Below are 16,132 nucleotides of genomic sequence, written 5' to 3' on the forward strand. Positions count from 1 at the left end.
GGGGCTTGTTCTTTTCTCAGCTCGTGGTCCATGTCTGCTGCATTGATGATGTGTGGGTCAGGGAAGGAAGATAAAGGTTTTATATGATGCTGTTTAGTTAATGAATGGTTATTTTGATAAACAAGTAATAAGAGTTAGGAAATTGGTGTATTTCAGTTCTTTGTGATGCTGGTGAACAGGTAGTATAATAGGTCCCACAAAACTTGACCTATCTTGCTAGGAGAAAGTTTTGATAACTTCTCTTCATTGAGGAATGACTTTCCCCCACTCTTTCTTCAGCACAGACTTTAGAGATAGTTATCTTTCCAAGAGCAGAAATTCATGACTGAGGATATTTCTATACAAAATATACAGAAGACACATTTCTGTTTGTTCATCTGATTGCTCAAAAATATTTTATTTTTGAGGTTTGTCTTCACCAAGTTTGCCTGCATGCAGAGCTCAGTAGGGAACACGGGGTGGTTGTCTTCTGAACCTTGATCATGCACCAGCCTGATCTTGGTGGGGTCTTACATGCTGCTGCTTTTCCTGGAGCTCTCTGAGCTGTAGCACTGGAAAAGTGATTCTCTCAAGTTAAATCAGTAGGAAAAAGCTCCTGGATTTCTATATTAAGGATGTTGATTGCAAAATTTGGCTTTGTGTGTGTGCTGTAGTTGAAAAATAAAAGAAATTCTTATTGGTGTTCATACATATATTTCATACTACAAATTGTTTTGGTTAGACTAACTTGATAATAATAATTGTAATAAAACTTGGGGATGCCAAACCTGGCTAGAAGGACAGCCACTCCCCATCTGAGATGAGCTTTGCTCTGTGTGAGCACAGGGTATCCTGTCACAAGCTCAGATTTATTCCTGTTCTGCGTCCTACACATGCAGACTTTGTGCCACTTTCTGCTGCATTTCCCCCCTCCCTGCTGAAGGACTGGGGTGACCCAAGCCCCAAACTGCAACCACAACTGCAGGAGGTGCCCAGAGAGCTCTGAGCTGCTGGTGCTCCTGAGCTGTGGAGGTGCAGTGGGTTTGTGAGGTCCCTGAGCACTGCGAGTCCCTGGAGCCCTGGGCTGGGTTGTTCTGGGGAGATGCCACTCTGCTCCCGTGCAGGAGGGTCAGGTGCAGCTCAAGAACCTCAGGGCAGTGTCTAAGTCATGGAGTAAGTGTGTGAGTAACCCACCTACCCACAGAGTGGCAGCTGAAAGCAGAAGCAGTGCAGAGGACTCCTTGCTCCCAGCACGGCGCTGGCACCGCTAACTGTGCAGGCATGTCAGACAGGGCACTTGAGCTGCTTAAACACTCCAGAGAAACAGGAATATGGAGTCATATCTTTCTCCCAGTTTAGTCTTGGTATTGATTTATCATGATAAGAGGTGCTTCTTTAGTTCTAATAATGTCTACTTTTTTTTTTGCCATTACATATTTCTATGGCAGCTGTTCCACGTGATGAATGTTGGGTCACACATTAATTTACACCAGTCTCTGTTCTGCAAAAAAGAGTTCATGAACTAAATGAAAAGGAATGGGGAGGGGGATGTCTAGCAGAGCCCAGGCTTTTGTTTCATGTTTTGGATGCATTTTCTTTTTAAAATAAAATTGTTGATATGCATTTGCTTTTATTTTTCTAGCCTTCCTCTTGCTGATGACCGGGTTCCTGTTTGATCCTGTTTACAAGCTTTCCAAGACTGAAAATAACCCCAACTCCTCTGCACTGGGTAGGAAAACAAAGCCTTGTAAAGACACAGTGCAATTATTCTGGAGGGCTGGCAGTAAGGAAGAGTGTGGTGTGAAGGAAGAGCTTGTGGAGGAAAAGGAGAAGGTTACTAGGTTACCACAAAAGACATTAGTGTGCTCCGCTTTTCTCACCCTCTCTTGGACTGGGGAGGAGGGGGAAGAGTGGGCATGTCAGCCAGTAAATAAGCATTCTCCAGGGTGTGCATTCTCAGTGTAAATATTGTAAGTTTGTACTTTCTGTTACTCATTCAACTTTGCAGCTCTATTTCAACCTATTCAAAACATTCAATATGATAACTATGGGAGTGTTTTGGGGCTGGAGTGTTGTTTTGTTTGGTTTTGTTGTTTTTGTTTGTTTTTGTTTTGTGGATATATGTGCAATATTTTAGTAGTGTTGCTGTGTAAATATCTAATCCCAAGTACTAATTTTTACAAATATGGTGTTGTCAATAGGGAGTCTGGATGGGGAAGAATCTGGTTAAATGCTGTTGGCCTGACAGGAGACTCAGATGCAGATAATCCCACCAGTTCTTGCCATCAGTTGATCCTGATGCCAAAATGATTTTTGCTTTAATATATTCTCCATGTATACTGGTAGCTCTGTTGACTGTTGTTATACAGTTTTCATTTCCTAACTTCAGCACTTTTCCTATTAGACAGACAAATTCCTGAGGGTCTGTTCTAACCTTGTTTCTTGTGGGAATCAAGGACCAGACACCTTGCCAAGACCCTTCTTATGTAATAAGTCACAACTAGCAAGCAGGGGGGCTTCAGAGGAGGTTGCACCAAGAAGGGGAATTACTTCATTGCCTGTCTTTCTAACTGCAGATTCTTGTCAATTATACTCCTTTCCTAAACTTACAAAATGTCTTGCCCTATGTCATGAGTGCATTTTTGACACATTTTTGGCATGTATTTTGGGGTGTTGTGCACCTGGAGGGACCCTTCATCAAAAATGTAACTGCATTTTGTCACCTCACCCTGCTGGCCCTTGATGTTAGGGGTTGAGCACATTTTTGGCATGTATTTTGGGGTGCTGTGCACCTGGAGGGACCCTTCATCAATGTAACTGCATTTTGTCACCTCACCCTGCTGGCCCTTGATGTTAGGGGTTGAAGAGGCAGCAACCCTGAAGTGTTTGTGCTTAGTCTGATTTCCATGAAGAGTGAACACTTGCAGAATTAGGCTTTCAAGGACAAGCACTTCCTTTGGGTGGCCTTGTCCTTACCCGTGTCGTTGTGGGCTTCAGGGAGGGGAGCTGAGGCTGGCATTCCTGGCTGTGATGAGTTTGCCAGGGGTTGGGTGGCACCTGGCTGTGACCAGGCTGCTCTCTTGTTTCTGTACCAGGAGTGGCAGCTGCTCAAACACCAGGGTTAGAGATGCAGCCGTGGGGACAGGTGACACATCCAGTTTGCCTGGGTGGAAACGAGGAGAAGGTGTGGAAGAGCTGTGCAACTGAGATTTTAGGCCTGGCTAAGCTAAAACCCAGAGACAGCCAGCTTGATTTCAGTAGGATTCTGTCCACCTGCAGAGGGCTATTCCACTGCTGCTTTTCAGAAGAAAAAAAATTCTAATTAAATTTGAATGCAGTATTATGTGAATGATTGATAATATTATGGTGTAAATCGATGTTTTTCTGCTTGGTGGTGAGGCCTTAGACACACATCTGAGATGACAGTCTAAGTCATGGTATTTTAACATGATTGATTCAGATATGGAGAAGTTGTACGATTCACTTATATCTTTCTAAATGCCAGAAGTCAGTTGTGACATTCTCATCTTTTCCTCTTCTAAATAAGCTTATCAAAGAAGAAATCACTAATTTGCCAGGCAGTGCTTGATAATCAAGGAAGTGAAACTTCTATTATACAGAAAAAAAATCTTTTGCTGAGTTGCTGAATGATTTTTAAATAACAAAAGCTTGCTATGTACTGAGCAACTAATTTTTAAAATTTATTTTTATTTTTTTAAGGCCTTAATTCTGAGAGGGGTTCTAGCCTTTGAGAATTGAGCCACTTTGTTGACAAATCTGTCCTCTAAATTGAACAGCATTAATTAGAACTTCATGCTGCAGATTCTTATTCTTGATGTGGGCGGTGGTATCAACAAAAATGTCTAATGAATTTGAAGCTGATTTTAAAAGGTCTGCCACCTGTAGATAAAAATGTGCATTACTGCACATGGTAATCATCAAGATCAAAGGCTGTGATGTGATCCGTTGACCTTTTGAAATCAAAACACTTCCTGTAAAGGAAGAAAGGCACTGATTTCTCCATCTATGTTAATGGAGGACATGTCTGTATATTCAGCTGTATTGACACACTCTAAAAGAGCTCCAGGAGAAAAGATACTTCCAGTTATGTTAGCCCCAAATTTCCTATCGTTTCCTCTGCAGACTTATACAGCTCTAGCTATTTCTGTATGTGTTGAGGAACTTTTTTTTCTTTTCTTTAATGATATAGATTGCTAAAAATATTCAGGTGTCTGAGACAGCAGCAAAACATCTCTGAGCCACCCTACAAAAATAAACTAGTTTTGTATGTGCAGGATGAAGAAACAAGTGTACAGGAACAGACTTCAGCTCCAGGCTTCTTTTCAGGAGCATTTGCAATAGGGGAGGGGAGGAACAACCCGGCAACTATCATTGTAAAAATTATGAGAAGCACTTTGATGGTCCTTTTTGAAGTCACTTCACTAAACAGGGGCCAAAGCAAAAGCCTGAAAGGCAACTTGGAGTTGGCTTTTATCAGCCCCAGCCCCTCACTGCTGGCTGCAGTGCAGAACAAGTGCCCGTGCACACAGAAATGCTGAGAAACACTGAAGGGAAGGGAAGGACACGAAGGAAGGATTTTCAGTTTCCATGTGAGTACTTGGGAGCCCAAGCAAGTGAAGAAGCAGCAATTTTAGCTAAGCTAATGTAATAGAAGGCCATTGCACCCAAACTGTCTCAGCAGAACTTCCTGCATAATTAGATTGTAAATCTTCTCAACTGAGGAAGTTTTGCCCAGGGTCAGATTGTCTAAGTAATAATCCATTCTACATAAATTAGAAGATTTGAACTGCTGGGATACATTATTACATTAGTTTTGGGTTTTTATTCTTAATATAACTAAGGAGAACAAATGCAACAATTCTTTTTATTTTATTTTAATTACCTTGTCTCTCTAGCTTTTGTTTACCTCAGAAGGCCTTTCCTGTAGGTTTAGGGATTTCTCCTGAGCAGTGATGATGTTGTTATATAGGCAAATTAATACATTTTTAATACACTTCAGAAAGTGATGCCACATAATCCTTTGGCCAAGTGATATCACTTCTTCAGTGAAGAATTTAGTCAGAGATGCTGCTGTTCTTTTTGTGCTGTTGGAGTCTTGTCTTCCACTATGACCCCCTTTTCAGCAAAGAATAGAAATTCATCTTTGGGGTAAAATTAATGGGTGAAAAATTACTAATAACTTGTGTTAAACAGGTAGGGTTTTAAGCTAATATTTCAATTATTTTCTTTGAGAAAAGGAAGTTTATGGGTACTTCACATGCGTATACAGCTATATGGAAAAGTGATGGGGTAAATCCTGATGCTCTTATTCAGGCAGAAATTGCCATGAAGTTTCAGCATTTGATCTGCTTGAAGAAAGCCATGTTTGCAGTACAGAACAGATGAATTGATATGGTCTGGACTTGGCATTGTGTGTTTGGGGGGGTGCTGCTTTTTTGGTGCTTTTTGGTGTTGTTACATTTGACTTCCATTATAAAATGGAGAAGTAGCCAACTGATCAGGAGAGCCTTTTGGAAATAAAACAGCTTTGGGGCTGAATTATTTTCTTACTGAAAATTCATATGATACGTAATTGTATTTTTTTTTTAATGACAAGGAGGAAACTGGGGTGAAAGGTACTGCTCTGAAAGCCAGAGGACAAACCCTTATTTTCTTATTTTTTGCTTCTGCTTAAAATTCAAACTTGCTCTCATTGCTGCTGTTATAATCCTTATAAAATTAATTCTACATATTTAAAATTTACATTATTATTGGAATGTGCAAGTGGCTGTGTTTCTTTTTTTTTTTTTTTTTTTTTGTCCTCAGGAGCATCAGATATAAAGGAAATCAGAAATCAGACCTCAAGACTACTTTTGAGGCAGAAATAATCCAACCATTATTTCTGGTGTAAAAGGTTTGTGAATAGCATCATTTGCCTAGAAGCTGTTTTCCAACCTAATAACTCCTGGAATAATGACTTAAAACTGTTTCCAAGAGGATTAAGGCCCATATAACTATTAGGAAGTATAAGTTTCTGAAAAAGCTTCTTTCTGATTGGTGAAGAGGTGAGTTCTGATTTGGGTTAAAGCTGCTTGCTTAGGAGAATCAGTTTCAGTCTCTCTGAAGTCAAAAGTGTTGAAGTAATCCTCTAGAGAGGGATTGTCTGAGGGTTTTTTTTGCTTTCTTTACATATGTAATATATATGTGTATATATAGATATATTTTTATTGCCATAATGACCTGGGAGGTGGTCATTTAAAGGGATTTTTAATCCATTTGGGAGGGGCTTTTTAATCTTCTGCCCTAGTGTGCCTTGAGCAAAAGCTGTTCAAAATGGGCTGAGATTGCAGCTGAACACTTGGCTTGTTGGTTAATCATCACTTGAACACTCTTCATTGGAGAGACTGTGGAACAGAATTTATTATCTGTGATGATATTGTGCTTTTAGGGTTGTGTGCGTGCTGGATGTTCTGGGCTCTTGTTAATTGCTTTTCCAGCCAGTGTGGCCTGTAAAGGGGAGGGAGGAGAAAACATGGGCTGGGATGATTTGGGAATACCCCATGTACAGGGGTCAGGCATTATGCATCAGAGGAATGCATGGGTTTGCAGCTGAAGCCGTTTGATAAAGAGCTGCTTGCTGAGTTGTACTTTTTAATTGGCAAAACTTCCCAGCCGTGCCTCAAGATGCACTGGTGACAGAAGCTCACCACAGAAAGCACGTGAATTCACTCTGAAATCCCTGTTGGCCACCTATTGTTCCCTTGAATTGACCAGAGCTCCTGGCTGAACCACAGAAACGTCTCAGCAGATCACACTGAAAACCTGAAATCATCAGAGGGCTCCATCCTGGGCCCCTTCCCTGCCAGCAGCTGGGCTTGGTTTACATCTGCCCCACGAGCACACTCGTGTGAGAAAGTGAAATAAACATCTGGAATTGGCAAAGGAAAAGAGAATGGCTTTATTTGCTTGAGGAATTAGTACCACTGGCCATTCAGAAATCTGTAATAATATGCATGTGCTGCATTCGTGTTGACCTTTAGAGAAATGGAGCCTTGTGAGCAATTTAAAGGTGATTTAGCAGAGTTTCTCTCTAATAAGGTAACAATGAGATCTGGCTGTTGGATCTTGTTGTTACACAAGGCAGAGCCAGTTTTGTGGGGCACTGAAATCCATCTTTAAAAAATGCAGAAGGAATATAATCAGTGATGGTACTTAGCATGCAGCTGAACTGGGCCCTGTTTTGAAAAAAATTGCTCTAATTTTTACAGTGGTTGACTGCAGCCACAATAGAGAAAAGTGAATAAGTGTTTTCTGATTAGGTCTGTGGCCAAATTCTTATTTCTGATGCAGGGTGCACAGTGCCAAAAATCTGATGCATATGCTTATGAAATATTTTTCTGGTTCTATATGTACTATAAATACATTCCACATGGCTTTATACAAAGCTCTCTGTTATTTCAGTAAGTCACAAGCTACTAAGCCAGATCCAAAGAAGCTGAAGCTCTGAATAAGGTTCTTTAACATTTTATGACTTTGAAACGCTGGTTTAGAGTATATTTGCTTCATTAATTTGTGGCTTTGATCTCAGTTGGGTAAGCATTGAAGAGATAGGCAAAATTTAATGGGGAAAAAAACCCCTTTTCACAAAGGTCTCTTGTTGCCCTTAAGTTAACAGGCTGAAGAAAGTTCCTTTTCATTTTCGGTAGTCTGGGTTCTGATTTTGAACCAGGAATATGTACTCTTACTTCAAATATATCATTCAATGAATACTGCTGCTGATCTTTTTTTGGTGTGACCAGATTTGGCAAAATTGCTCGCCTGGGGTGAGTAAGAGTCTCTCCTGGAATTTTTAGAGGGGAAAAGAATATCTGTGCTCCCTCCACTCCCAGCTGTGGGGCTGGAGGAGAGGCTGTGTGGTGTGGGCTTCCCTAGCCCCAGACAGGTCTGCCCAGTGGCCCAGGAGCTCCTTGGAGTGTTCCCAAGTGACAGTAGAATTCAGGCTGGCTACTGCCTTACTGGCTTCTCTTTTTTATGTTAAAACTTGAATTCCAGCATTACAGTTAAAAAGGTGAGGAGAGCGGATGAGCTGCAGAGACACAGTTTGGTGAACCTAAGCAGAAAACTCTGAGTTGAGCTGCAGAGATATTTTTCTTGTTGCAGCAACAGGTTGCTCTGGTTCCTCCTTGTTTTTTGGTGGTGTTTTTTTTTTTTTTTTTAATGACCATTTATATAGTCAGACACCAGAGCAAATTCAAGTTAAATAAGGGAACACTTTTTTTCCTCCCCTCCATTTTATTTCCTGCCCAGAAGCAGCTTGGTATTACCAATGGGAAGTGCAGCTTTGCTCCCAAGACTGGGGATACAAGTACTCCATCAACCCATTTGTTTGCTTTCCCCTTTGCTCAGCAGCTCCCTAATTAGGCCTTCCTACTGTCCCTTCCCCACATCCCTGAGTTTTTATCCTTTGCAGCCCTGGGAGAGAGTAGAGCCCCACCCTGCCAGTTCCTGTGGCCACCAAATCAGTGGTGTGAGGAAGGCTGTGGACATCACCTACACCTGTGTGACAGCACAGGGATGACTGCCTTGGGCAATTCAGGACTTTGGGAGTGAATATATGGGCTTAGGAAGGTGATGTGGGGGCAGAGATGGCAAAGCTGGGCTTGCAGATCTCAGCAGTGGCAGCCAGAACAGATGCTCTGCGTCCCTTTCCTCAGGTGAGGGGGCAAAGCAGCGTCAAAGGACACTGATATCACAGCTGATTTTTGGTCGCTCCCCCTAAACTCTGGGAAAAGAGATAAAGGTGACTTTTCATAAAGTCTGGTGTTTTGTGCCTTCCTCCAAGAGTCCAGCAGAAGATCATGGTAGAGCTGGGGGTGCTAAGCCCCTCATAAAATTCAGTCTCCAGTGGGGTGTGACACCTGGAGCCTCCAGCTGCTCCTGACCATTGGATGGGAGCCCTCCTAAGGAAAAGGGAAAGGGGGAATTCAGCAGCTGGAGCTGCCAGGATGGGAGAGCCATCAGCTCCTGGTTTCCACACCTTGGAAAGGGTTAATCCGAGGTGCTCTATTGTATTAATGATGGCTGTGTCTCCACAGGCCCGTTGGGCTCTTTCAGGGGCCTCTCAAAACAATGAGTGCAGTGAGGCTGTTCTGTCTAATTACTCCAAGACAGGGATGCTAAAGAGGAATTAATGACAGTTGACAAGTGCAATTAATAATTATAGCAAAGCTGGGAGTCATGCAGCAGGCAGATGACAATAACAGGGTAACTGTACATGACAGCTTTCATCCGTTCCCCCCTGCCCCTCCTGCTTCTCCTTTCTTTTACCCTTTCATGTGAGCTGCTGCATGAGCCGGGCCAGGCCACGTGCAGACAAGGAAGGAGAAGATCTAGTTCCCCAGATTTGTCCAGTTCCTGACCCGGCTCTCCCCACCCCACTCTCTCCCTCCTAAGGAAAAGTAGAATTAAAAAAAAAAAAATTACAAAAATTATCAACAGCACCAACTTAGCAGCACAGGCTTCTGTTAGCTTTCACGGTCAGGTGTTGACAAGACTACTTAAAATTCATGTTGTGAGATTGGAAGGAGAAGGGGACAGGGAAAGGCAGCAGCAAGCTGGAGTTGAAGTGGGATTTCCATATCAAAGGCCAGGCCTTTGGCTCTGAATGGTAATTAAAGTACCCAGATTTCATCTCCTTGGTCAGCTCATGAAAAGGAAAAAAAAATTAGAGAGAGGATTTTTTCACTCCCTTTAGACTACAGTACAGCAAGCAGTAAATTAAATGAAAGTTGAGCTAAAAGGTGCCTAACGCTTCAATCTTTTGCATCTAATAAAATCTATGATGTTTTTAAAGCATTTATTCAGTTCACATCTTCATCTCGCTGTGATTATAAAGAATATCATGTCTGCTTACATTTATTGGGCACACATCTTGGCCTTCCCAGGGTTGTAAAAGGATTTCACTTTTCATTATGTTGCTGTTGTGTTACGGCCTTTTGGCTTAAAAAAAAAATAGAAAGGGAGGGGAAAAAGGAAGGAGGAAAAAAAAGGCACATTTCTGTGCAATTTCTAGTTGGTCATTGTAGGAAAAACTAACAGGGTGAACCAAATAAATGCAAATGTATTGAGGCATGGGGCACTAGTAACGAGATTGAGCAGCCTCTCACCTTGAGGTTGTTGGTTCAGACTGGGGCTGTGACTCAGTGGTGGCCACAAACCAGCAGTCATGTGGCAGTAAATGTACAAGGTTTTGGCACTTTGGTGCAGCTCCTGGTGGCCCTACAGTGGTGAAATGGAAGCCCTGCTTGCATTTGCAGGAGTCCCTCTCAGGGACAAGGGCTGTAGGAGCATGTCCTCCCTGCACTCCCTGCCTGGGGCATGCTCAGCTCAGGGTTGTGCTGTAAAAATGTCTGATGTCTTTCCCTGAGCTTTCCCTTGGCTGTCTTCATTCCAGGTCTTCTGGAGATGTGCAGTGGTCTCCAGGCTTTGGGCTGGTGGGGTCTGGCCTCAACAGCAGTGGGTGAATCCCAAAAACCAGCACTGGTGGTCTGTTGTGCCCTCGAGTTTCTCTTTGCATCTGGGCTGGCCAACTCCACACCCTGGGCTCCTGCCTTTGGGTTTGCACCTCAGCAAACCCATGGCTGCACCCTCTGTTTTTGGCTGAATGCCTTAAGGAGAAAAGAAGTTTATTTTATTTTCTCTTTTAAATTATACTTCGTAACTAGGAAAGACTGAAACCTCAAGTCTTGGGGGCAAAATGTGCATATTTGGAGGTGATCAGGCTGGGTCAGAGCCTGCTACAGGTCACTGGAAATATCTTTCCTGGATGGTGGATCAGTTCCTTGAGCTGAAATGCCAAAGTGCCTCTGGTTTGGTCCGTTTTCCGACAGTTCCATCTGCGCCATATCAGAGGTGTGTCTCCTGACAGGAGCATTTTGGGATGAGTTACTGCAGATGTGGGCAGCACTGTATGGATGTCCTGTGTGTATGGGTGCAGCAGCTCAGATGGAAGGGGTAAGAAGAGCTCCTTGGAGCCAAGCATGGAATAGCTAAAATTACAATTTAAAAAGGCAGGAAAAGGCAAAATATTGTTGCTTTAACAAAGAACAAGAACTTAGAAATAAGCCAAGCTAAATACTTGTTGAACACTCATGCACCCCAAACTTGAGGCTTGCAAATGTCGACTTGTATTCTAAATTCTGAGGTTATTTTTCTTCCTCCCTTTTTTACTCTCTCTTCATTTCTTGCGCTTTTCCTTCTCTCTTCCTCTCTAAGGTATGCTTTCCTCCCCCCTTGCCCCCAGCTCAAGTGCATCATTTTCTGCTATTGTGTTTAAAAAAAACTCTGCTGCAGGGGCTCTGAAATGAATAAAAATGTAATCCTCAATGTGCCCATTGTGCACTCTCATTTGTTTTTGCTGTATCGATTTATCAGCAGAGGGAAATTACTCGCTGGAAGAGAGGATGCCAGTCAGAATGACATTTATTTCATAGTACAAGGAGGCTCTCCAGCGTGTTTCCATGTAACCCAGATATTGGAGCTGTAAAAGGGCTTGTAACAAGGTTTAGTGCTATGATTAGATTGTGTGGAGCACCTTGCTTTCATAACAGCAGGCACTTGGCAGGAGCCAAGGCCTCAGGTTATGGTCAACTTTTTTATTTCCTTTTACCTTAACACAGAGTATTTGGCTTGCACCTCAAAATGTTCCTGTTAAAAACTCACTCATGCCAGCTTGTGAAATCTACTTGGTATTTATAAGGGTCTTGAGCATGCATGCCACTGAGTTAAAAAGAGAGGAAAAAAGATAAACCATTTACTTGTTAACATTTCTAGCTTTGTCCTTCTTCGTGCTTCTAGTGAAACAATTTTTTTCCTCCAGTGACTGTAAGCCAGGGTTGCTCAAGGTAAAAATGGAGCATATTTTTTTACACAGAACCTGTAATAGGCATACATGAGTTGCAAATAGAGATGGGACTCAGGAGGCTGAATGGTGGCCCGGGGTTTGTGCTTGGCTGCTGTTGCTGGATAGTTTGTGCTGAGGGCTTTGCTGGGCTGAGCTCTCCGGGGTCTGTTCAGCTCAGCAGCTCCTTCCCAACAGCTTGGGGGGGTAGGTGGCTCAAGGCAAGACTCACAAATCCCAGGTGGGTCTTGCTCCACAGCATTTATGTACCTCTGGAGCCTGGTGGGGAGACCACCTCTCCTGACCACCACAGGGAATGGGGAAATCGGCAGCAGCAGGTATAGGAAGTTATGTCTGTGCTGAAGATTGCTTGATGCTTTCCATCCTAAAACTCTCAGTTCAGCTGTTCATATCTTTGCCAAACGATTTCAGCTTTGGCTGATATTTTCCATTTTGGGTGTTTGCCTCAGACATTTAAAAAAAAATTAAAATAATTTTTCAGCCAAAATGGCTCAGCTGTCCCTAAGCTGAGAGAGAAAAAAAAAAAGATGTTTTGCTTTTATTAAAAATATTCTCACTGTCTCAATGGAAAGCTCAGCTCCCAAGTTGCAAGCCTCTGAAAGGCTAAATTGTGTATTGAGTAGCAACTTCATTGAGTGATAAAATTAAACAGGTTTACCTAGCCTGAAGAGTTTTTTGCTAGATTGTGAACCCACTGGCTTTCATGTCTCTGCTGTCTTTATTTTTGGGATGGTGGCTGGGAAGTCATGGTTAAGATGAGCTTAGCTAGGACTACTTAAATCCATCTGCCTACATCTCCCTTTCTCTTTTAAACAGAGGATAATGCTGTTGGTACAACCGTATCCAGCTGGAGTAAAACTCAGGCTGCATTTGAGCCACAGAATGAGCTGAGGGCTTCACTGGCTAAGCTTGACCTAAACTGAACTGTTCCTTTCTAGTCCAGATGAGACGTGTCATTTTCCTCCTAAAGTTCAGGTCAGGAATAGAGAGAGAGCAAAAGAGAGTAGCAGTGAACTGTGAAAGAGAAATAAAATCAAATAAGCGGCTGGCAGAGGCAGAGCACAACACTATTGCAGTTGGTAAAGCTGGGAGCACGCGTTCAGAGAGCTCTGATGGAACTTGTCACAGCAGCAGGAGTGTGCCTCTTCCCTGGGGCACCTGTTATTTGTGTGAGACATCCCTCCTGTGGGCAGGCACTGAGCCTTTCAGCGTGGAAATTACAGATTTTCTTTTCCCTGCCTCACTGAGGCAGCAGGCAGCCAGGCAAGGAAAGAGGTGTGTGCATGGGGGGAGAGGATTTGGGGTCAGGTGTGTGCACCTGGGGGCAGAGGAGGTCTGAGCCCACCTCTGGGGGAGGTGTGAGCTGGGTTGAAGCACAGAAAACCATCTAAGCAGCTGATGGCCTGCATCCTTAATGCCTCGTGTGGCCTAGGAGATACCTGCCTTGTCAATACATTGGGTGATGAGAAGGTTGATTGATTGATCTGTCTTTTTTTCCCCAAGCAGCTATATTTGGAATGAAATATGGATTCTGATAATGAGGAGATAAATGGGAAAAAATGTAGTTTAAATAGTGTTGTTATCCTAAAATGAATGCTTGAGTACCATGCAGGCTGAAACAATTTAAGCATATGGAAATGTATGTGAAATCCTTCCACTACGATGTCACTTTTTGCGTCAGAATCAGCATGTGTCTGTGCTGACAAAATGCCATGCATTACCTTTCCCCATCTGTTCAAAGCACATTTAGGAGTGCCTTGAAAAGCTTTTGCAAGTCATGACATAAATACACAACTGGATGGTGCAGTGTAGATAGAGCAGCAATCTAGCAAAGCCTCCTTTAAAGGGAAATGATTTTAATCCTTTTCAGGCAAGAAATTAATTTTCAAGAAAAAAAACTGATGCTGGTATAAAAGTATAGTAGCATTTAGCAGTCATATCCACATTAAACATTTCTCCCCAACACTATATCAAAAAATAGCTTTCAACATGGAGAAAATCCAAAATCAATTAGTTCAGTTTAAGTTATTTCAAATTTCATTGTTAGTTTTTAAAGAACATCTTCCAGACTGTCTCTAAACTTTGCATGGAAATTAATTTAGTTAGAAGTTTTCTTCCCACTTGCATATTCCAGCCCAGAGAAATTGAAGATTCGCAGAGATCAGCAGTAAAAATAGTACCATTAATTCCCACACAGTAGTACCTGAGTAGTTCCTCAAATGTCACTTTCTCTGTAATTATTGACTTTTTACTGGTGTTTTAGCAGAGCTTCTCATGCTATGATATGTAATAAAACCCCACTACTCTCACTTATGGGTGTAGGTAACTACACTCATCCTACAACATGAGTGTAATTGTCCATCCTCACGACTTTATTGATGATTTTACATCATTTTCTCTTAAGAAGTGTCTTTTGCTCATAGGTGTGCAGAAGGCTGAGAGGTAGCTCACTGTCTGTGTGCTTCCCTGAAATCCAGGACTCAGCTCACACGCTCAGCTCACATGCCCCAGGTGGGGCAGAGTAGCCTCAATCTTTTAGGCAACTCTTAGGACCACACAAGTTTAAATTTCTTATCTTTGGCTTTCCTCTTATCTGTGTAACCTGATTATGGTTCCATCCATCAACTCACAGTTTTGCTTTAGTAAAACTCCTGGTAAATCTTGATGTACAACAGCTGGTGGTGTGAGCTTTTTGTGTCCATCTGTGTAACCAGAGGGAACTGTAGATAGCCAGAAGGGAGTGCCTGAAGTGAGAGTTGGCCAGAGAGTCCAAAATGACCCTTCATTTTGGGGGGCTAGTTGTTTGGTAGACTGCAGGGCTGTAGAAAGTGAGAGCTGGCCAGAGAGTCCAAAATGACCCTTCCTTGTGGGTCTGGTTGTTTGGTAGACTGCAGGGCTGTAGAAGTTCTGTGGAGCAAAAACCTCAGGTACTAGATATTGCTTTTTCCTGTTTCTGTGGCACCTGGTCAATTACTAGGAGAAGGAGATGGAAGTACAAAGGAAGAAATTATTGTTGGAAGGTTTCTCTTTAGAATTGCAATGTAGTTTGAGAAACCTTCAAGCTATTGACAGAGTTGGGACCAGTAGGAATCACAGGAGTGCTGTCTAATCTGGCTCCTCCTTACACTTGGTCAATTACTAGGAGAAGGAGATGAAAGTACAAATGAAATTATTGTTGGAAGGTTTCTCTTTAAACTTGCAATGTAGTTTGAGAACCTTCAAGCTATTGACAGAGTTGGGACCAGTAGGAATCACAGGAGTGCTGTCTAATCTGGCTCCTCCTTAGAACAGACCTTAATTCCAAGATTAAGGGAATGAAAACGTTTATAAAAGGGCAAATTAGTAGTAGCTATTATTGCGACTTTCATCCTCTTATCCTTTACGTATTATAATGCTATATATGGAAAGTATTTCAAACAAGAGCCAAAAGCAATGGAGAGACCTTCCTTTTGAAGCAAAATTAGAAGCATTAGTTGGAAAATCTCGCTCTGTGGTGTTTGTTCCTCTCTTCACCACTGGTGAATTTTGTTTTCGCTTGCAAGTGTGAACCAGCAGATTAGACACTTCCAAGGGTTCATTCACTGCGAGGTTTTGCAGGTGATTTCAGTTTAATGCAACCAGATAATTGTAGCCCTGGGGCTTGGCTAGGTTATAAAGCTGCTAATCCAGACAATATTATCCAATCCTATGTTGTGCTTCCATGAGAGACCTCTGCCTTTAATAGTCTCTCCCCGCGCTTGTAAGCAGTGGTTTTAGTTTGTTTTTTGTAGCTTTTTTGTTTTGTTTGGGTTGGTTTTTTTTTCCTCAGCAGCCCTATAAAATGAGACTCAGGAGAAGATTAAGCAAGTCACTAGAGGTATGCAGTGCCCTATAAATAGTCCCCATGATGAAGTGCACATACATCATGGGTGAGCTGGCTCACGATGCTGCAGTGTGTGCTCACCTCCGCATTTAGGAGAGGGTAAGGTAGTGGGCACTGACAACTCTGAAAACTAAACTCTATATTTAGTTCTTGGCCCACATGTAGCTGCAGCAAATGTATGGCAATGTTTTATAAGCAGTACTGTCAAGTAGTCAAAAGACACATATTTTTGTTTTAAAGAAGTTTGTGTGTTTGTCAAAACAAAAATTTTTCATGGCAATACCCTCCTTTGAAAAAATATTTTAGGGGAGAGAAAAGAAGGTAAAATTGCACGTCAGCCTGAAATCTGGACCTTTCTCATTTGAGAATTA

At 42.4% G+C, this 16,132-nt stretch overlaps 1 protein-coding gene across 5 annotated transcripts in view; it reads left to right on the top strand.

Moving 5' to 3' along the window:
• Positions 1-16,132, top strand: part of SOX5 (SRY-box transcription factor 5) — a 607,462-nt gene that overhangs the window by 147,282 nt on the left and 444,048 nt on the right. For all 5 annotated transcript variants that reach the window (XM_039698241.1, XM_039698239.1, XM_039698237.1 and 2 more), the window contains exon 2: positions 1,622-1,708. The gene's annotated coding sequence lies outside the window, so the exon portion shown is untranslated. The remainder of the gene's footprint in view (positions 1-1,621; positions 1,709-16,132) is intronic.

Source organism: Passer montanus, unplaced genomic scaffold (assembly GCF_014805655.1).
Source record: "Passer montanus isolate IOZ18808 unplaced genomic scaffold, ASM1480565v1 scaffold122, whole genome shotgun sequence".
Taxonomy (NCBI): domain Eukaryota; kingdom Metazoa; phylum Chordata; class Aves; order Passeriformes; family Passeridae; genus Passer; species Passer montanus.